We start from the raw sequence: 23,737 nt of genomic DNA on the forward strand, positions 1-23,737 counted from the left end.
GCGCCAATGAAATGGCTCAAGAAAGAGTCACTTAGACGTTGGAAAGTAGTGACAGAGTTCAGCAGTAGCTGACTAAATCATAGTCGCGTCGACCCTTTAAACGTCACAGGGAAAGCTCAATATATGATTTCGTCAAGGAAAGCATGGAGGATCATGAGGGTCTTGTAAGCCTCTAAATAGTCGACTGGGTCGATTATGCTGTCGAAGGTGTCGATCGAAGACATTTTGAACTTGGGGGGTAGGGGTTTGTCCTTGATGAAGGCGACAAATGGAGAGTTGGCTGTTATGGAGGGTTTATTCTGTATGTTCTACATGCCTCCTTGAAGCTAGAGTTTCATGGTTCGTAGTTCCGCATCCCAAATAGGAACATTGTCCCCTCCAGAGTGCAGTGGGGGTTCAACACTACTAGCCTCTCCTTTAGGGACAGGTGCGTGGTTTGATAGATGTAAGCCCCGAGGTAGTGGGTTTAGGTCTTGAGGTGGGGCCTGTAGACCCTCTAGGTTAGAAAGGTGGGCTTGTTAGCAAGGATGGCTCGGGGTCTATTCTCGATTGGGAGGGATATCTTGTGGTGGTGGAGGAGGGATAGGGAGATTTCGCTGGAGTAAAGCGTTGATTAAGGCATGATTTTGTTCGGTCAAGCTGTTGATGCTGTTGGTGAGCTCTGTAAAGTACTAAGGTGGGTTGTTTGGATTGAAGGGCTCGGCTTCGGGGTTGACGACATTGTGTTGAGAAGCCATGGATCTCGTTGTAACCATCCACCTCGACGAAAGGTAAGGAGAAATTATTAGGAACGGGTCTCCAGCAACAATGAGCACAACTGTTAACCGGAGTTGCGACTTCCCACAGACGGCGCCAACTGATGATGCTATAAGCTTAGAGGATGGATGGGCCAGATTGATCCACACTTCCAATAGGTCTGTTGGGCTTGTGGTTCATGGAATACACCTGCCAAAATGATCCAAAGAGGGGCAATCCCTCGACAGACACTCCGAAGGTCAAGTTAGTTCAAGGCAAAAAGGTTTTTCTAGAGAGAAAGAAGAAGTATCCGAGAGAGATTGAAGAACTTAGCCTGTATCATTTTTTTTTTTTTTTAAATCTCTTTCACTCATTATTTCCTTGTCCCTTCTCAGCTGTCCCATTGGCCGAAAGTCTAAGGTTTAGCCAACCTCGTTCACGGTGAGCTTGCTTTTTTCGGCGTGAAGAGGCTGTCGCATTTAATGCCACAAGAGTCTCATTAATGGTTGATGTATGGGCGTAATAACTTTACAGATCTTTGTCTATTTACGTGGCTGGTTCCCTACCTGACAAGTGTTTAGATGCTATTGGTCCTGGTTCAACATTGGGTTCTTAGGGGTGCTGGGCTTTAGTACTTGGATCGTGAATTAGGCCATAAGTCGTGGGCCAAACTCTTTGTGGGCCCACTAATGTCAAATAAGTAATTTTGGAATTTTGTATATAAGTATATGTGTGTGAGAGAAAAAGTGATTGATTGATGTGTAATAGAGATAAGTAATTTTGGAATTTTTTTAAGAGAATTTGTAACCAAACATGTTTTTGAGAATTTTCTTCCAAAAACATGTTTCAAACACACAAACCAAACACTTAAATATTTTTGAATGAGAAATTTCAAATCTCAAACAAATATTTTTGAATGAGAATTTTCAAATCTTAAACATGTATTTTTTAATGAGAAATCTCAGATTAGAAACATATGTTTTTGCATAAGAAATTTTGATACCATGAAGACATTGGCACTTCAAACTTCAAATCTTACCTTCTTGAGGGGAAAAAAGAGATGATCTAGTCTCAATCACTGTAGCTAGGTTTAGATGTAGTGGTATAGACAATATTGCCTTCAAGGAACAAGAAAAACCCCTAAAACACAACAATTTAGGGCATCTCATTCACCATTCAAACTCAAATCTAGAAAGTTAGGGCAATTCAAGATCAGAGAGAGAATTTACCGCTTGAAATCACAAGGGGGCAAGTCAGGCAAGAGGAGAGTTGAACCAAACCCTAGTTCGTAACTGAATTTCAAAGCCCCTTCCTAATGCAAAAATACGTCTCCTTCCCTAATGCAACTATAGTTCATAGTTCAATTCCCTATAGTTTATCGATATGCATTAACAAGCAGAAATTGCTTCTCTTAGCATCGGAGAGAAACTCATTTTTCTTATAACTTTCATTTTCAATCTTCTCCAAATCTTCCCAAAAGTGGAGAGATTGGGAGAGAAAAGAAACAAATAGATTCTTGTATTTTCATAATGCCAATTTTGTCCCTATAAAAATAAAAGAAATAGAAGGATTGAAAATATAAAAAGGTTATTTTGGTAATATAACATAAAATAATTTCTTTCTTTTTTTTTTTCTCTTATAAAATCTAACCAAACAAGAAGGAGAGAAATCACAAGTATTTCTTTTCTTTTATTTCTTACTTATTCAAATAAGAATGAGAGAAATCATAATTATTTCTTCTTTTTTTTTTTCTTTTATAACTCAAGTAATCATTTCTTTTCTTTTCTCTCCTAAATTTCCAAACATAGTGTAAGGTGGTGGTCAATGGCATTTTTCGCCACAACATAAAGTTATTGCCAGTGGTGGTTATCAGTGGCCAAAGGTAGAAGTGGCTTTTGTCCACTAGAGATTGTTACTAGCTGCTAAAGGTAGTTGAGTGGTGGTTGGTCGGTGTTGGTGACGGACGGTTGGTGGTGGCCGAATGGGGTTGGAGAGGGAGAAAGAATGACAATTTATTTTTAAACAAAAACAGAACCTTTTTATTTTTGAATAAATTATACTAATAATATTTACATTTTATTTCTTGTATTATTTTGATTTTTACATCTTTAATCAATGTTATCAATCCTGTACCATACTACTGAGGGTTCGTTTGAGATGTGGATTGGCTTTTTGACCTTTTAACTTTTTGATTATTTTGGCCAGCTAAAAAGTTTCGTTTGGAATAAGTTTTTTGACTTAGAGGAAAAAAAATGATTATGATTTGGATGTGATATTTTGTCTTATTAAATTAAAAAGTTTATTTTATTTTTTATAATTAAAATAATTAAAAAATTAAAAAACCTGACATACCAAACGAAGGGTTAAGAAATAAAATGAGTCTCAACGTTCTTAGGTGGTGTTTGGTTTTCATTTTTTGCTAAATAATCACAAGAAGACAAAAAAAAAAAAATCAAAAAATCACAAAAAGTCAAAAATCACAAAAAGACAAAAAAAAAATTTACTATTCCAAAACTAAAAAGCCGAAAAAGCTAATTAAGAATACCAAACAAACAAAAAAGTACCAAGCTAAAAATGTCAAAAAAGATAAAACATCAATTAAAAAAGTCATTGCCAAATGAAGGCTCAATCAACCCAAATTGCTTTTTCTCACTAGTGAAGAAGATGACAAGGTGAAAGGGATTGGGAATAGAGACGAAAAAGTGCAAAATTGAAAACGTAAATGGGGAGTTGAGCGATAATTTTTTTTTCCCTTTAATTAATTAAAAAAATTTAAAATGTTGGGATTTCTAATTTAGATCAACTCTAATTTCTAACGGTGTCCGAATTACAATGGCGGTAGGGATAGGCAACAACGACGTTGACATAAACGACAAACTTTCAAGCAAATCTTATTTGGTTTGAAGCAGATCTTACTTTTTAGATTATAACTTTGAGAAGATTGATAGATTTTTTTTTTTTTTTTTTTTTTTTAACTCGCAGCTATTTTTTTTGGCAATTTTATTGTTTTTTTTCTTAATTTTTTTTTTTGTTTATTTCTTTTCGTTTTGTTATATAGTTTGTATAGCCGGGTTTTGTTTTTGTATGATGTTGACTTTAATATAAATATTTTCTATGTTCTAAAAAAAATTAAATAAATATATAATATTTATAATGATAAATTCGAAATGGTATTGAAAAATATACCGGCACTTATACCTACCATACCAATGTTAAAAACAGTATATTGTATGCTTTTAATTTGCTCAATTATGACCTTTAATTTTAATTTATATCAATTTGATTCAATTGGTAATATAATTAATTTTTTATAGAAAATTATTACTAAATTGGTTGAGAATAACCCACTGAATTTAATAAGTTAATAATTTTTCCCTTAAAAATATAACACATGATACTTATGTGCGTATTTTTCATGAAAGATTACTAAGAGTTATATTCAATTTGGATATCATAAATTTAAAGTAAAAATGATGTCCATTAAAATTATAGGAATTAAAATGACACAAGTATCAATGTATAGAGATTACCATCGTAATTTTTCTTTTATTTTTTTATTTTTGAAAAAATTCAACAATTATCTCGTACTTATGAAATGACAAAATTACCCACAGAACTTGTGAAATCATAAAATTATCCTTACCCCAACCAATTCACTTTAAGATATCTCAATCAAACTAATTAAAATTTTATTATATTTTAATTTAATTTTTTTTTTCTATTTGACTATACACTTTTTTTAATATGTTGTCCAGCAAATTTTCTATTCTTTTTCTATGCTATTTAAATATTATATTTGAAAAATCTAGAAATCTCCTAGATATTGATTTGTAATTATGTATCAATTGTAAGCAGTATATAACAATTCCAATCAAACAATCAAGACAAATCGGCACAACGATTTTACGTGAAAAAACCATAATTGGACATCTCCAATTGTGATAAAAAAAATCACGGGCAACAGCCACAAAACAATCTACTAAGAAGATATAAAGGAATTATACAGGTATACTCTCAATTACCTAGCGAGTCCACGCCCGAATTGAACCAACCTCTATATGCCTCTTCCAACCTCGTCTTCATCTCGGAATTGTCTTGACGATGAGCCACTCCAGAATCCACCAAAGTTTCAAGCTCGTATTCTTCCGAATCCACCGAAGAACAACTCTCTCTTTTGTATAGAATTAAACAAACAATTCTTTGATGTAAACTTCTAAAACCATGAGTTGAATACTCAATCAAAACATCAAAAAAAAAACTAGCAAAATATCCCTAGATATAAACCTTAATATCTAAGAAGAAGATATGGAGAAATAATCCTAAAATCTAACTGAATCACGTACTTATAGAAATTTGAATCGTAATGCTCTCTCGAGCGAAGACTCTCTCGCTCGAGTGAGGAACCAAAAACGCGTGTTTTCCATAAGTGGCTTTGCTCGAGCCATGCACCCTTCGCTCGAGCGTACATTCATCTCTTTCAGGTTTTTTGCCAGACACAGCCTTCGCTCGAGCGAGGACTTCTTCGCTCGAGTGAGCAAGGGCGGATATGCAACTCTGAATGCAATTTTGCATTTTGCTTCAGGGCGCTGCCCTTCGACCCTGTCGTGGCGCTGCCCCCTCGGACCCCGCGAGCTGACCGGGCAGTTCGATTCCCGTCATAATCAGCGAAGTAGCAATCTTGAAAGTATTAACATCACAAACTTCTCTGCAAGGCACAATTCGCGTTGGATTCGCATCTAAACACTCATAGCCTCACTGAAATAAAAAGTGCGAAAACAAATACAACTTAAAGGAATTTTGTCAAACGGGGTTGCCAAGAATAAAAACCTAACAATATTTATTCATTTTAATTTATAAATATTTTTTTAAAAAATCAACATAATAATTTCAAAATATGAAAATAACTTTCTAAAATATTTAATTAGGTGAAACCACTAGTTATATTTGTTGAGTACCAAAACTAAAATAATTAACTTGACAAAAGTGAAATTCAGTGATTTGCTCACTATTTTAACTAAAATATAAGAATAACTAATTTGATAAAAATGCATCTCCTTCCTACCACTTCCACTTCTTCATCACTGCCACACCACATAGCCACCATTATCCTTCGGTTTCGTTTTGTTTAGTGGATTAGATTAGATGAAATTATAAGTACAATGTAACTGAGTAAGGAGATTATTAGTGTGACATATTAGGTTGGACATGTAAGATAAAGTGTGTTTGTTTGTGCACTAATGTAGTGACATAAGTTAGTTGGAATTAAATATATAAAATTACCTAAATACCCTAAAAACAAAAAATATAAAATTGTTGTTTTATAAACTGGTGGGTAAAGTAGTCTTTTAATGAGGACTCCTTATTAGCAATCCTAAGGGTGCCTTTATTTACACACCACATTTCATCTCAAGGCACACCACTACTCAAGGCACACATTTAGTAATTTGATAAATAAAAAATTTGCTTAATACACACCATAATCTTCTATTTTTACCTTTACTCACACACCCCATCCATAATCTTCTATCTTTACCCTCACACACCCCACTCACAATCTTCAATCTTCCATATTCTACACCTCCACTTCAAAAACACGCACAACGTCTCCTTCCATTCTTTGTTTCATTGTCATCCCAGAGGTTTATGAACCAGTTTAAACCAATCTAAACTGGTCTCCATTCGTGCTGAAAACGTCTTCACTCCATTCTCCGTGGATGCACAGTTCTGGAAAAACCAAAAAAAAAAAAAAAATTGTTATAAGTGATTGGACATGCAGAGTCTAGCTAAATTCAAAAGTTCGACTGTTGAAAACTGAACAAATGCTATAAGTTTGGAACTTATTAACCGAACATGTGGACTATGTTCGATACTACAAAATCGAATAATTTGAACTTGTTCGGTTGTAGATAGTCGAACATGAGTACATTGTTTGAATCTGGGTATCCAAACGAATACAAACAGTTTACCATTTAGCAAGTACACGGAAAAAAAAAAATTTGAAAAACTAACATTTTTCTTGCTCCATTGTTCCAAACCAATATTGCCAGATGCATCTATCATTCAATCCAATCAAAATCTTCAATAATACGTATATTTTTGATTATTTCTTTAAGGGTTTTTGGTTTTTGTTTCAGGGTATTTGGGTTCTTGAGAGAGGAAATACGTAAGTAACGTTTCAGAAGAAAGTTGTGTATTGTATTCATTATTGTCCTTTAAGGTAATTTTATGTAAAGTGTGTATCATAACCCTTTATCATTTGTGATCGTTTTACATTAGGTTAATATTGTAATAAAAAATAAATTAATTAACGGTATGTATTAAGATGAAAAGTGGTGTGTAAATAGAAGCACTCCAATCCCAACCCTCCTATGGAAACGCTAGACCTACCATTGGAGAGATTCATGCTCCTATGGGATTACCAATTCCATAATTTTGTTACAAGCAAACATGAATTAAATAACTAATAGAATTATTAGTGTAATCTCCTTCCCAGACAAACTGGTTTTCAACCATCCCAAAATCAAAAACAAAGAAATCAAAGTGAAAAGGAAAATAAACAAACATACCGTTGCTGCCTTGACACATCCGACTGCCCAAATCTGCCACAATCACTGTAGAAATCATACATTACAAAAATCAAGAAATCAAAAAATAAAAACTTTAAATTACCCCACCATCTAAAAAAAAGTGTAAAATTTGTCATATGGTAAATTTTTATATGCAATGATTATCATAATGTGAAATGAGATTTTTTTAAAGGAAAAATTATAATTCAGTGTACATTTAACATTTTTTTTTAAATAATGATAAATTTTATAAATATTAATAATTAAAATTTTAAACATTTTTATAAATTATAATTATTTTATAGAAATACTACCGAAATTGTAATTTCTCCTTGCTTTAACTGTGGTACCGTATCATCAGACCATAGCTTTCATTTTGAGTCGTGTTGTGTGTATTAGGCTCCATTTGGGAATAAAAGAAAAAAACAAGTTGTGTTTTGCAGCTGCGGGAAAAAGTCAAAATGGTTTTTTTTAGCTATCAAATCATTTGAAAATGTGGTTAAAAATTACTTGTAAAATTATAATTATACCTTTCATATTGTTTAAATGAGTCACATGAGTAAAAGTGATGGGTAAAAATATTTTAATTATTTAATTATGATGTGATAGTATAAATAAATATTAAATAAAAAAAATTAAAAAATAATTTTTTACCAACTTCTTGACTAACTTTTTTAAAAAGTAGAAAAAAACTTAATTAAAAATCAAAAATTAACTTTTTTTTTTTTTTTTGTTACAGGAAAATCCTCCCTACTCTCCCGTAAGTCCAAGGCCCCATTGCAGAGATCACCAAAGTGTCCTGTTAGCCTTTCCGAGTGAGGAGACTATAACCTGAGAATTTGCCTCGACCTTCCAAGACAAGCTCCGTAAGTCAGGACTCGCACATTGGGAGAGCATTGAACCCACACCAAGTGCTGATTAGATAATTTGAAATCCAACCTCCTAACCAACTGTGTTTCATCAAAAAAATTGACCCCCAAAAAAATAAATTAAACTCATGACCTTGAAACTTAAACTCCAAGACTTAAACTCCTAACTAATTGTATTTCGCTTAAAAAATTAACCAAAAAAAACAAAAAAATTAAACACATGACCTTGGGCTTAAACCCAAGGCTTAACTATTCTTTTTAAAGAATAGTCTGTCACGCTAGCGTTGGACGGTTGGTGCGTTCATTAATCTTTTCAAAAAGTCGTTGGCCCACATAAAGGTTCAAAATAATATTATAATAATATATGATTAGTTTTTGTGAATCAACAATGATTCATCCCACTAAAAACATGACCACTAATAGCACTAATGCATTAAAAAAGTAAAAAAAAAAAAAAAGCACAACTCCAAGACCAAAATATCACATCATTAATGGCGGGACCCATTGCCACCTAATTAGTGGGAGCACTAATTAGTGCTCCTAAGCATTTTTCTTTTGTGAATAGGTGGCGATTTGGGAAGTTGATAAATATTTAATTTTTTAATTTTTTTACACAAAAAAAAATTATAAAAAAATCAATTTTTTTAATTAAAAGTTAACTTTTAACAAAAAAAATAAAAAAAAGTCAAAAGGTCAGTTTTTTACTATATTTTCAAAATATCATGATAATATTTTTTTATAAATCTAAAAAATGATTTTTTTTTCTCCTTTTTTTTTAAATTTGATAACGTTTTTGTGAATTTTATATTCTATTTATTATTACTATTATAGTAATATATGATTACAAAAATATTACCATCATACATATAAATTATATTTAAAATTTATTGAAGGATCCTAAATGTTAATATATGAGTAATTTGGAAAGCTAATTAAAAATTAATTTTTAACTTTTAATTTATTTTAAATCATATCGTCTATTACACTTTTTAAACATAAAAAAAATTAAAAAAATTAATTTTTAACTAATTTCTAAAATCACTCAATAATTTCCTTGCGAATAATAGTTGTGCATCATTTTCATTAGTTAATTTTTGTGTTTATAATTTTTTTTAAATGTTAATTCTGTGGCCGCTACGTACGGGCCAAAATAACACGTTTCATGCTCGGCTCCAAATCCCCATACTCTCCGGGCCGACTCTTTTTGACTTTTGGTGGGTAGGTTTCGTTCGGACCAAACCATTTAATTTGGGATAAATTAAACTCGCTGAGGTAATGTTTGGTAACATTTATATATTTAATTTATATTTATAAATTTTTTATAAATTAATTTTCATTTATTTTTAGAAAAATATAAATTACAAACGCGTTTGGTTTAAACTAAATATTTAAAAAAATTTAAAAATATAAACTAAAAAATATGTTTGTTCAAATTTAAAATATTTATATTTATTTTTATTATTTATGACAATGGGATCACATACATTATAATTGAAAAAAATTTAATTGGGAAAAAATATTTGAAAAAAAAATTAATTGAAAAAAAGATTAATTGAAAAAAAAATTATTTGAAAAAAAAATTAATTGAAAAAAAATTAATTGAAAAAAAATTGAAAACTGAAAATTGAAAATTCATGAACAAAAAAATTCATGAACAACCATTCATAAACAAAAAAATTATCAAATAAGTTTTTATGATAATTTTTAAAATTTTTGTAAATATAAACTGAAAATTGAAAACGGAATGATTACCAAACAGACCCTACTGTGTGAAAAAAATTAGAAGTGCTAGATATTCACTCACAATTTACATTTTTAAATTCATCCACAATAATTTAATAAAAAAGATAAATTTTATATAATTGAGTGTGATAAATTAAATATTAATATCTATCATGTTATATCAATGTGAGTCGAGTTGTGATAAATTTTTTATAGGTCTTAAATATTTTTCAAAAAAATATTAATTTCTATTGAAATTGTAATTCACATAATGTAATATTTTAATAATTTTTTATTGATAATTTATAATTATATAAATAAAAATAATATTATTATAATTTATTAATATATATATATATATATATATTATTTTAGTATTTATTCACTGTCTGTATTTATTTCGATCACTTTAATTTTATTAAAAATGAGATTAATATAATTATATATATACATATAAGGTGTGCTGCAATAAATCAGATATTTTGGGGGGGAAGAATAATAGGGTATAACAAAGAGAAATATTATGAACTCGGCATAGCTTGGGAAGTTAGTTTTGGTGGGTTAGGGGTTAAAATAGTCACAAAAAATAAAATAGGCTATTTTAGTCACAAAAAACAAAACATCAAATTCAACCCATAATCATTACACTCCTCTCTCACAAAAAAAAATCAAAAAGTCCTTCCCAAACCAGGTTTTTTAACCCCAAGCTAAAATACCCAAAAGTCAAAAATCCAACCCACTACCCAAATAGAGACTAAATAATCTATTAAATATTTTATTAAATTTTTTATGTAGACACAAACTCGTATCTATATAAAAAATTTAATAAAATATTTAATAAATTATTTGATATTTCTAATATTATTTGATCAGAAACTTAAAAAGTCAATCTGGTAAGTCCAGCTTTGCCACGTGTTGTTGCGGTCCAATCACCCGTATGTCCTTAATATGGGCCCCATTCATCAAAGTAGGGACTGAATTTTTGTCTCATTATTCATTGGAGGCCTCCGCAGTGGAGTTGCTATGGAGAGTTTTAGTGTCAATTGGTAAATTTTAGCTAGCAAAAATGTGTTGTGGGGTGCTGCAGTGGATCAGTTAGTGTGTATGTTAGTGGTGTGTGCTAGTCGTGTGTGTTAAAAAGTTTGTTAACTGCGGCTAACGCTTGGAAGTGTTTTGTTTGTCTTCCGAATTGACCGGTCGGTTGACCCGGTCAACGGATTTTTTTTTTTTTTTTATATACTTGTTGGGATTTTTTTTTTGGACTTAAAATTTAATTGGGCTTGAAATTTTTTATTAAACTAAATTATTTATTTATTTTATTTATTATATACACATATATATATATATATATATTTAACACACACCTTAACACACCCTTTAACATATCTATTGCACCACCACTCACTTTCTAAAATTAACAAATTCTTAACACATCTTAACAAACATTTTTGGACCCCACTTTTATCACTTTTTGTCATATAACATACTTTAACAAATAATTTTAGCTATCTCATTGTGGATGCCCTTAGCTTTAGCCGCAATTTTTGTGGATAGCGTTTTTTCTTTTCTTTTGTTTTTTTGTCATAAATAAATAGGTGTTTTTATTTAAAATTTAATACTCAAATTTATTCAAAATAGGTGCTTCATTGAAATAAAAAATGTTAGTAATGTTTTTATAAGTTGTCATTTCGTCATAAGGGCTTGTAATCCAGTGGTATCACCCTAACAAGCTCCTATGAAAAATTAGTGGTTTAGACCTTGCTAGAAACGAAGTTAGTGGTATAAAAATCTGTACCACCTGCTACTTGTTGCATGCTAAACCACTCTCGCCGCTTAGCTACTCTTATTTATATCCTTGGGAGTAGGCTAGACCAATATTCTGTATTTCGGTCCTAAAATTTTTTTGTCCTTTCTTATGAATTTTGACTGGTCATTAATCTCGATGTAGAATATGTTCTTGCAACGACCCAATAAACTGTTTTTAGTATAAACCATATATGCAGAGAGAGATATCATACAAAATGCTCTAGGCAACCTAGAGTTGAATTTAAGAGATGCAGTAAGAAAACAACCTTCATTTCCTTTGTGGAGAGGTTGATTTTAGTGACTCGAAACCGTGCTACATAATTAGAACAAATTGCACTTATAATCGCATCATGTTACAGCCTCTATCAATCTAGAACGGAGGAGAGGCAAAAAAACTTTCCAATTCATTTAGAGGCTTTTTTGAGTTCTAGAACAGTATCAGTCTATTTATTTATTTATTTTTATTTTTAATAGAACTTCCATGTGATGTGAACATATTGCTAATGTGTGGTGGTGGTTGAGGTTCATGCGATAACCAATTCTAATGTAGATTTATTTTTATTTTTGGATTCGGTTTCCAGATTTTCTTCTTGAATATTAGGGTATATATTTGGAGCTTCTTTGCTAGTTTCTTTGATATTTGTTTGAGTTTAAACCTGGTTTGAAAAGTATACATTAAAGGATTGCTTGTTTCGTTCAATATAAAAGAGAGTATTGTTCTTCAGTAGATTCCGTGAAATTTGGGCCTAAAGCTTTGGTGGATTCTAGAGTGGCTCATTGTTGTGGATTTGATATCGGCAAGACAATTCTGAGGTGAAGACGGGGCTGGAAGAGGCACATAGGGGTCGGTTCGATTCGGGCGTGGATTCGTTAGGTAATTAAAGTATACTTGTGTAATTTCTTTATGTCTTCTTAGTAGATTATTTTGTGACTTTTGCCCGTGCTTTTTAATCATAATTGGAGGCGCTCCAATTGTGATTTTTTCATATTAAATCGTTATTTTGATTTGTTTTTGATTATTTGATTGTAATTGCTATTTACTTGTTAAAATCTCTACATAATCACAAAACAATATTTAAGAGATTTCTAAATTTTTCAGTTGTGATTGGACCCTTAGGACTTTTAATAAAGCACACCTACCATAGACAACCATAAAAAATCTACATTAGAATTGGTTATCACATGAAGTAATTAATTGGCCTCCTATTAATTAATCTCATCAACTTATATAATTGCTAGTGTGTACAGAGACACAAAACAGCTCTTCCTCTCAGCGAGTCCCTTAACTCCAATGAGCCCACCATAACTGGGGTTGGTTAGCTTAGATCTAGCCACATGTTTCTGTCACAACTATTTTTATGGGGTCACACAAAAAATAAAAGGAAAAACTATGCAAAACTCAAGAAGTATCCAAAAATGAAATGTATGATACTGATTCAAACTTAAGTATGGTGTGAACATACCCATAATAAATATGGTCCACACATTCCATTTTGAGGTAGTTTTTCTGGGTGTGTGGTATTGCATTGCTATTATGTCACATACTCTTGTTTTATTTATTTTTACTTTTTTGATTTTATGTCAACATTCATTCTTGTGTATGGTCATATTCCCCAATTGCAAATTCCCAGCCTGATTTTGAATGGAAATTGATTTTCTTTTCTCTTCTCTACAATCTAACTTTTCATTTATCCTTGTGTTTGGTTGGGAGATTTGAGGAAGAATTTGAAAATGGAAAAGGAAAAGGTATGTGAAATTAGGTGAATTATTTATTCACCAAACGTTTGTTGAAGAAGTGATTGAATTTCATAAATACATCAAAGTTATGTTGATTGGACTTGTAGCATACTAGATCCAAATTTCTCAAATGCATTGTTAAGACCATCTCCAACGCTTCACCAAACCTGGCACCAAATTTAAAATTGGGTGAAAAAACACTTTTTTGAGCTCCAACGGTTTCACCAAATTGATATCAAATCGAGAATTCATCAAACCTTTCACCAAAATGAGAACAGGCTCCGCATTTCATCAAATCACTATTCCTGACCGTTGGGGGAGACCAACCGGTCGACCAGCCGGTTGACCACTAAAGGGTTCAAACAGTTCAAAAAAAAAGTTCAAACAGTTAAAAAAAAAAAAATTTCCTAACCGGTCGACCGACCTGTTGTCCTAGAAAAAATTTAGAAAGTTCAACAAAAAAGGTTCAAACAATTCAAAAAAAAAAAAATTTCCCCTCACCGGTCGACCGACCGGTTGTCCCCGGACAAATTTGATATTTGGTGAACCATTGGAGCATCTGGTACCAAATTGGGAAAATGGTAATTTTTTTACTCAGATTTGGTGAAAAATTTGATGAACCATTGGACATGCTCTAAGTAATTTGATTAATTTCATGTTATAAAGATTAATGAGGAAGAATAAACTTTCAAAGGCATGTAACCTAAGAAATACGGATACGGACACGTGACACAATATGGACACTCGGACACATAAATTTCCAAAAAATGCAGGATATGACACATTGGGGACACGTTCAAAACATATATTTTTATATTTTTATTATATGTACATTTTTAAATATAAAATATGTATTTTATATCAAATATTTAATTTTATCAAATTTATCAACCTTATGTATGCTATTTTAATAAAAAAAATTAAAATTTTTAATTTTTTTTGAAAAAAATAGTACTCATCGTGTTCCTTGCATGTCCTCAACATGTCCAAAGTGTTCTAGCGTGTCCGACACGTGTCCATAGTTGTGCGTGTCTGTGTCAGACAGACCTTCGGGGAGGTGTTCGTGCTTCATAGTCCACACTTCATTTTCTAGCTTTTTTTGTTTTTTTTTTTTGTTTTGTTTTGTTTTGTTTTTTTTTTTGAGCTTTGTAGCATTGGTGTTAGGGAAAGGATTTTCTCCAGTCCACAGTTGGATTGGAGTGGTGCAATTGGGGCTCGTGGGGCCATCACGGATCCCACTGTGAAAACCAAAACCATTTATTTTGTAGACTTATACATATAAATTATACTTGTTGGCCATTTTTTGAAAACAAATAAGATAAAATTAACGGTTTAAATCGTCGGAATAAAATTAACGGTTTAAATCGTCGGAATATTATATCAATCTCATTTGTTACATGGTAATCTACCCACAAATCTTATAAAATGAACGGTTTAAATCGTCGGAATAAAACCGCACCCCTCCAGTCCAACAGTGGATTAGAGAGAATCCCTTTCACTGTTGTAATACTTTTCCTACTTACATGTCTCTCTTTCCATAAAATAACAGGTCCTCGTGAAAGAAGTCAGGATATCTTGATAAGTGAAGGGCTTATTGTGAACAAAAGAGATTATTCAGGTGAAAGTACAACGGACGAACTAGAGCTTCCATTATTTGACTTTGGTACCATAACAATGGCTACAAACAATTTCTGTGATGAAAATAAACTAGGACAAGGTGGTATTTGTTGGATTTATTTTCTAGTGTGGCCCAATAACCTACATATATCTACATATTTTAATTTATTTGGACTCCACAATTAGATAAAGCCAATATTTGAGATCAAGTTCAGTAATTAGAATTTTAATATAATTACTCTTCTAAGATAAGAAAGAAACTTTGATGGATAGGAATTCTTCTGATAGAGTTTATCTGGCCCTCTTCTCTCCTCTATATAAGTATGGGTGACCCCATTTTCATATGATAAGTATTTTTTCATCACTCTAAGTCTTATAGTCATCCTAATTAAGAGAGACAGAGAGAAGAAGGTGAGCCAAGAATTCAAGGTTTAACTATTAGGAGTATTTTCTCAACTTCTCTAATTCAATGGCTGACAAAGATATGTTTCGTTTTATTCTTGAGTTGTATTGAATTCAAGATCCTGTAAAGTTTAATTCTGCATTATTATTGGTTACATGTATTATTAAATCTTACATGTGGTATCAGAGCTTTAGTTTTATGAATCAATACACCTTAAAATAATAATATATTTACGATACTATTATTAATAATACGGTTCCTTTGTTTTAGTAAAGGTATTGACTTTAAAATATTATCTCAATTTGTTTGTATTCATCAAACATGTAATACACCTTTTTTTTAAAATTTTTGTTATGTTGTTAACATGCATAGCCATGACTTTAAAGTTTGCATGATAGCAATCTACTTATTCACCTTGCGTTCTTATTAGAGAATCGGACCATTCATTGCGGGACTCTACAGAAATTTACGGAATATTATCTAGCAATTCATTATGAATTACGGAATATTGTCTATTATTGTTAATATTCATATATTTTTATGATTTAAATTTGATATCATGATATAATTTTATGACATTGAATATTAAATGTTGAAATGGTTAATTCATTTAGGTGTAATTCTTGTTGACTATTATATGAGATATTCATGATTGTCATATTGCATATATATATATATATATATATGTTCATTTGGAGTTATTATTATTATCATATTGGTAATTGCAATCACATAAAAGAAATTCTAGAAATCATAATAATGATTGAATTAATGATAATTAAATAATTCAAATTAATGAATAGAGAATATTGTTGGTTAGTTTCGTATTTATAGGGTTTACTAATTTAGTAGCTGCCAAAGTGGCCTAGATTTGTAAAACTTATAAATATAGAACTACATAAAAGAATTGTTAAAAGGGTAACATTAAGGTCGATAATATTCTCAATTGCAGTTATAATTAGGAGATTGAGACTAGCCCAAAGGAGAGTCACCTTCATATAATTATAAACTGGGTAGGGTAATGTAACTTATGTAATTTGACAGATTAGAATTGAATACCCAAAGGTAACATGACTAACTGAAAAGTTTCATAAATTACTTTAGACTCACATAAGTGTTTCTTGACGAGTGGACAATCGATATACCTAAGTTTTGCCCAAAGAAAAGACTTATGTGATATCAATAGTTCATCATTATAATTCTCAAAGCTTTAATATGTATATTGTTCTATCTTATTTCAGTGATAGTTCCCACCTCATTGCACTCTCTTACATCGGACATCCCTCTACTTATTGGCTCGAATTTTTTAGAATTGTATGAACATGTTCAGTTTACACTGGGTGTGTTGGACCTCGATATGACATTGCTTGAAGATAAGCTTGCAGACGTTAATGAATATAGTACTGCAGAACAAGTTGCCCTTTCTGAATCTTGGAAAAGGTCCAATAGACTCAGTTTGATGTTCATGAAGATGACCATTGCAAATAACATCAAGACCTCCTTACCTCAAACTGTTAATGCATTGAAATACTTAAAGGCTGTTGAAGATCGATTTAGATCTGCTGACAAGTCACTTGCTGGCACTATTATGGCTGAATTGACAACAATGAAATATGATGGCAACCGAGGAGTTTAGGATCACAGTCTCAATATGGCTGACAAAGCTGCAAAACTTAAAACCTTAGGAATGCAAGTTGATGAAACTTTCCTTGTGCAGTTTATTCTCAACTCACATCCATCACAGTTCGGTGCATTCAAAATCCACCATAACACCAATAAAGATATGTGGAGTTTGAATGAGCTGACTAATATATGTGTTCAGGAGGAAGTGAGGTTGAGGGAGGAAGGACGTCAAACTGCATTGGCTGTAACTCACGGAGCTATAAAGAAAAAGAATGATAAGTTTGTAAAATCAAAGAAAAATCCACCACAGAAAAAGAATGAACCTGGGTAAGAAAATCAGGCTCAGAATGGTTTCACTGTCAAGTGCTACTTTTGTGGCAAGAAAGGGCATGTAAAGAAAGACTGCAGCAAGCGAAAGACTTGGTTCGAAAAGAAAGGTAAGAAATTTTCTTTTGTTTGTTATGAATCAAATCTTACGGAAGTACCTTCTAATACTTGGTGGATTGACTCTGGGGCCACGACCCAAATTACAAATGACATCCAGGGATACCTCTCAACCAGGAAACCGAAGGAAAGTGAAAGATTTGTCTATATGGGGAACCGTCTCAAAGTTGAAGTCGTAGCAGTAGGAACCTACCGACTGATCTTAGAGACGGGTCATCAAACGGATCTAGAAGACACTTTTTATGTTCCTTCAATTTGTAGGAATTTAGTTTCATTATCCAAATTAGATCGTGTTGGATATTCAGTTTTATTTAGTTGTGAAAAACTCAATTTAATGTTTAATTCAATAATGATTGGTTCTGGTAATTTATGTGATGGCTTATATAAAATTACCTTAAATCATGAGTTTGCACAATCATTAGTAACTCAGCATTCGAATATTGGTTTAAAACGTGGTCAAATTAATGAAAAATCCTCAATCTTGTGGCATAGACGGTTTGGGGCATATCTTTAGAAATAGAATTGAAAAATTGGTAAAGAATGAGATTTTGGAAAACCTAGACTTCACTGATTTTGAGATATGCGTGGATTGCATTAAAGGAAAGCAAACCAAACACACCAAGAAAGGCGCCACAAGAAGTAATGAGCTTCTTGAGATAATTCATACAGATATTTGCGGGCCACTCAACATCCCATGTCTTAGTGGTGAAAAATATTTTATCGCATTTATAGATGACTTCTCACGTTATGGATATGTGTATCTAATTCATGAAAAGTCTTAAGCTGTTGACATCCTTGAGGTGTACATAATTGAAGTCGAGAGACAATTAGATAGAAAGGTTAAAATAGTGAGATCAGACAGGGTGGTGGGTATTATGGTAAATATGATGAGTCAGGCCAAAATCCAGGCCCATTTGCTAAATTCTTAGAAAAGAAAGGCATTCGTGCTCAATATAGAATGCCTGGTACACCACGGAAAAATGGAGTTGCTAAAAGGCGCAATCGTACACTCAAAGATATGGTTAGGAGTATGTTAAGTTACTCAATTATACCTATTTCACTGTGGGGTAAAGCTTTAAAGACTGCAATGTATATCTTAAATAGGGTTCCTAGTAAGGCGGTTCCAACAACTCCTTTTGAGTTATGGACTGGTAGGAAATCTAGTTTGAGACACTTACATATTTGGGGTTGTCCAGCAAAGGCAAGAATCTTCAACCCACAAGAGAAAAAGTTGGACTCAAGAACAATATCTGGATATTTTATTGGTTATCCAGACAAGTCTAAAGGGTACAAAGTCTATTGTTCTAATCACAGTACGAGGATAGTGGAGACTGATAATGCTAGATTCCTAGAGAATGGTGAAATTAGTGGGAGTGAGAAAACAAGAGTGGCGAATTTCGAGGAAATTATGGTGGATATCCCAACATTTGACCTTTATCGAAAAATTGTTGTACCTCAGACTATTCTATAGGCTGAGGGAATCGAACAACATAATGAAAATCCTTCACCACCTCATGTTTCACCACTTCATGAAGATACCACCATTGAAAATATTGTAGAACCACCACAACCGGCAGTTCTGAGAAGATCTCAGGGGGAAAGAAAGCTTGCCATTCCAGATGATTACATAGTGTATCTACAGGAATCTAATTTTGATATTGGAATTAATAAGAATCCAGTCTCATTTTCACAAGCCATGAATAGTGATGATTCTTCTAAATGGGTCAATGCTATAAATGAAGAGTTAAAATCCATGGAATAGAATAGTGTTTGGGATCTCGTCGAATTGCCTAATAACTGTAAAAAGGTGGGTGTAAATGGGTCTTTAAGACCAAGCATGACGCAAAAGGCAATATCGAACGATTTAAAGCCAGACTTGTTGCCAAGGATTTTACTCAAAAAGAAGGCATAGACTATATAGAGACCTTCTCTCCAGTATCTAAGAAGGACTCACTTAGAATCATCCTAGCATTAGTAGCTCATTATGACTTAGAGTTGCATCAAATGGATGTGAAAACTGTTTTTCTGAATGCGAATTTGGATGAAGAAATTTATATGAAGCAACCAGAAAAATTTGCAAAGAAAGGTAAAGAACATTTAGCTTTCAAATTAAAGAAATCCATATATGGCCTTAAACAAGTTTCCAGGCAATGGTATTTAAGGTTTAATGATACCATTGCCTCATTTGGATTTAAGGAAAATGCACTTGATCAGTGCATATATCTGAAGGTTAGTTGGAGTAAGTTCATTATTTTGGTGCTATATGTGGATAACATTTTGTTAGCTAGTAATGACCTTGGCTTATTGCATAAAACCAAGGAATATCCCTCCAAGACCTTTAAAATGGTCAATATGGGTAAGGCAAACTATGTTATTGGCATAGAGATCTTTAGGGATCGATCTCGAGGATTGCTAGGACTATCTCAGAAAGGATATATTTATCATGTTTTGGAGAGATTCAATACGCAGTTTTGTTCAGTCGGTGATGCACACGTCATGAAAGGTGATAAATTAAGTGAAAAAAGTGTCCAAGGAATGACTTGGAAAGAAAAAAAATGAAGGACATTCCATATGCATCAGCAGTAGGGAGCCTGGTGTATGCCCACACATGTACCAGGCCAGATATTAGTTTTGCAGTTAGAATGTTGGGAAGATTCCAAAGTAATCCTGGAATGGAACATTGGAAAGCAATGAAGAAGGTTATGAGATATCTTCAGGGAACAAAAGACTATATGCTCACCTATAGGAGATCAGAACTGTTGGAACCTTGATAGTAGAAAATCTACATCAGGTTTTGTTTTTCTACTAGCTAGTGGAGCAATTTCATAGAAGAGTGTGCAGCAGTCCAATATTGCTTCATCTACTATGGAGGCTGAGTTTGTGGCATGCTTTGAGGCTACAAATCATGCTTTATGGTTACGAAATTTCATCTCAGGACTTGGTGTTGTTGACTCAATTGCCAAGCCGTTGAAGATATATTGTGACAATACCGCATCAGTTTTCTTCTCTAAGAATGGAAAGTACTCTAGTGGCTCCAAACATAAGGAAGTAAAGTACTTAGTTGTTAGAGAAAGAGTCTAGAAACAACAAGTGTTAATTGAAAACGTAAGCACCTCTCTTATGATTGCTGATCCATTCACAAAGGAATTGCCACCAAAGACATACAAAGAGCATGTTATCAGGATGGGTCTTTTAAGCAACCATTGATGTGTATGGTTAATCGTGAGTGTTTATTTTTATTTGACACTATTTGCGCACAAATAATTTTGTTTCTAATTTTCTTATTTCTAAAAGTGTTTGTACACATTAATTTGAATATTGATAAACAAGAAATGTCTTAATAAGACAATTATAGGGGCCTTTCAGGAAAACAATTACATATCCCAATAATAGACTGGGTTAGTGAAGGTTATCGATGGTGTGGTGCATAGAAGGGAATATGATATAAATGTTATATAACTGCTGTGACTCACATTGGTGATCTGAAGTAATCACAATATTATATTTTCTAATATATCTGAACTCATTGGCTATTTTAAAATTCGTGATCACGTGTCAAAGTTTTTAGTGTGGAATCCAATGAGTCAAAAATTTTATAAATTGCATATTTTTTTATTATTATTATTTTTTTTTGAAAAAAACTCATAATTGCATCATAATCAACTTAATGGGCCAAGTGGGAGAATGTTGGATTTATTTTCTAGTGTGACCCAATAGCCTACATATATTTACATGTTTTAATTTATTTGAACTCCACAATTAGATAAAGCCAATATTTGAAATCAAGTTCAAAAATTAGAATTTTAATATAATTACTCTTCTAAGATAAGAAGGAAACCTTGATGGATAGGAATTCTTCTGATAGAGTTTATCTGGCCCTCTTCTCTCCTCTATATAAGAATGGATGATCCCCTTTTCATATGATAAGTATTTTTCCATCACTCTAAGTTTTCTAGTCATCCTAATTAAGAGAGACAGAGAGAAGAAGGTGAGCCAAGAATTCAAGGTTTAACTATTAGGGGTATTTTCTCAATGTCTCTAATTTAATGGTTGACAAAGGTATGTTTCGTTTTATTCTTGAGTTGTATTGAATTCAAGATCTTGTAAAGTTAATTCTGCATTATTATTGGTTACATGTATTATTAAATCTTACAGTTTTGACATTGTTTACAAAGTATGTTCTTTATCACTAACACATTAATTAAAATTATTGTATAAAATTCACAGGATACCCAGAAAGATACTTGTGACGATGTTTTGGATGGAAATTCCAGAGACTGTTGGTTGAAGGTCAAGAAATCACAGTGAAGAGACTGTCGAAGAATTCCGGGCAAGGAGTCGAAGAATTTAAGAATGAGGTTAGGTTGATTGCAAGGCTTTAACACATAAATCTTGTTCGTCTCCTCGGTTGTTGTTGAGATGGAAGAAAAGATGTTGATATACGAATACATGGAAAACAAAAGCCTCGACTCCATTTTATTCAGTTAGTCTCTCTCACTACTAGCCATGTATTGAGTTTAGACAATGTTATGTTCACAGAAATGTGCACAAAAAAATCAATTTTGTTTAGTTTTCATGCCGTCTAATTTAAAAGTTTTCTTCCAGATAAAGAGAAACGCACTTTGTTAGGTTGGTGAAGGCGCTTCAGCATCATTTGTGGGATTGGTCGAGGGCTTCTTTATCTTCACCAAGACTCCCAGTTTAGAATTATCCATAGGGATCTCAAAGTAAGTAACGTTCTACTTGATAGAGAAATGAACCCAAAAATATCAGACTTTGGCATAGTAATAATTTTTGGAGGAGATCAGACAAAGGCAAATACAATGAGAGTTGATGGGACTTATTAAGTACCGTAGTTGATGGGACTTATTAAGTACCATAGGGAAAGATCTTTGTACTTATTACACCAAAATTTAATACAGTTACCTTACAAATACTAATTTTTGTATGTTATATGTTATGCAGTGGTTACATGGCTCCCGAATATGCAATGGATAACATTTTCTCAGTAAAATCTGATGTCTTAAGCTTTGGCGTATTAGTGGTAGAGATAGTAACTGGCAAGAAGAACAGGGGATTTTACCGTGCAAACCAAGAACATAACCTTCTTGGACACGTAAGTGTGAATTTTTATTTAAAAAAAGGTTTGCAAATTTTTTTCCTGGAAAGGCACTTGGTGGAAACAGATTCATCAACAAGAAAGCAAGATGAATCGTGCACTGTGAATCGAGTCACGGTTACAATGCTAGATGTCCGGTAGTAAGTTGCCTAAAAAATTCCTACACCATAGTTGTTGTATGTCTTAAGGAGTTGGTTGTTTTTTTTTTTTTGAGAGGTTAAGAAACTAATAGGTCATCTTTTATGCAAGAGATATATAGTCTGTTGGTTTTTATAGATCAGTAAATAGAAATTCTATATTTTGGGGTTAACATAACGTCAACTATTTTTCCTTTCAAAGTTATATGAGATTCATTTTCATTAGTGTGAGCCTTCAACATATGTAAATGGCCCTTCAGATTGTTGAAGTGATAATGGGCATATATATCAATAACGAATATGAATGATTGAATTGATCCGTCTTCTCATATGAAAATAAAGATACAACACGAGGACTTTCTAGGATCTCCCATCCTAGAATTTCTGTGACGTATTTTTGTTTATGAAGTATTAACATTTGGATGCACCAAGAGAAAACTGACCACATATGAAGCCTCCGTTTGGGAAGTGGGTTGGCTTTTTGGCTTTTTAGCTTTTTTGGCTATTTTAGCCTGGGCTTAAAAGCTTGGTTTGGGAAGGGTTTTTTGGCTTTTTGGCTTTTTTGAGTTTTTTTGTGACAGAAGAATGTAATGATTATGGGTTTGATGTAATGTTTTGTTTGTTATGGCTAAAATAGCCTATTTTGTTTTTTGTGGCTAAAATAGCCAAAAAAACCTGCAAACCCACTTGCCAAACACAAGCTTACTTTCAAAGGCTATGTAAGGTTTAAGAATTTGGAGAGGGATTTAAAAATAAAAATGGAAAATGTGTGAAATATATATTTTTTTAGTTTACACACTTTTTTCCTTTCCATTTTTAAATCCCTCCCAAAATCTATGAACCAACACACAGTGTTAAGAAAATTAATTATGAGCATATGTTTGATTGGGGGTTCGGGAGAGAAGATTGGATTATCAATCCATGGGACTAATCTAACTCATGTTTGTGTGCAATAAAAT

General features: G+C 32.4%; 1 pseudogene; it reads left to right on the forward strand.

Annotated features, from left to right (window-relative positions):
* Positions 1-807: 807 nt before the first annotated feature.
* On the forward strand, positions 808-23,029 carry LOC145799895 (receptor-like serine/threonine-protein kinase SD1-8; annotated as a pseudogene).
* Positions 23,030-23,737: the final 708 nt, after the last annotated feature.

Source organism: Camellia sinensis, chromosome 9, assembly GCF_055761805.1.
Source record: "Camellia sinensis isolate YWXY chromosome 9, ASM5576180v1, whole genome shotgun sequence".
Taxonomy (NCBI): Eukaryota; Viridiplantae; Streptophyta; class Magnoliopsida; order Ericales; family Theaceae; genus Camellia; species Camellia sinensis.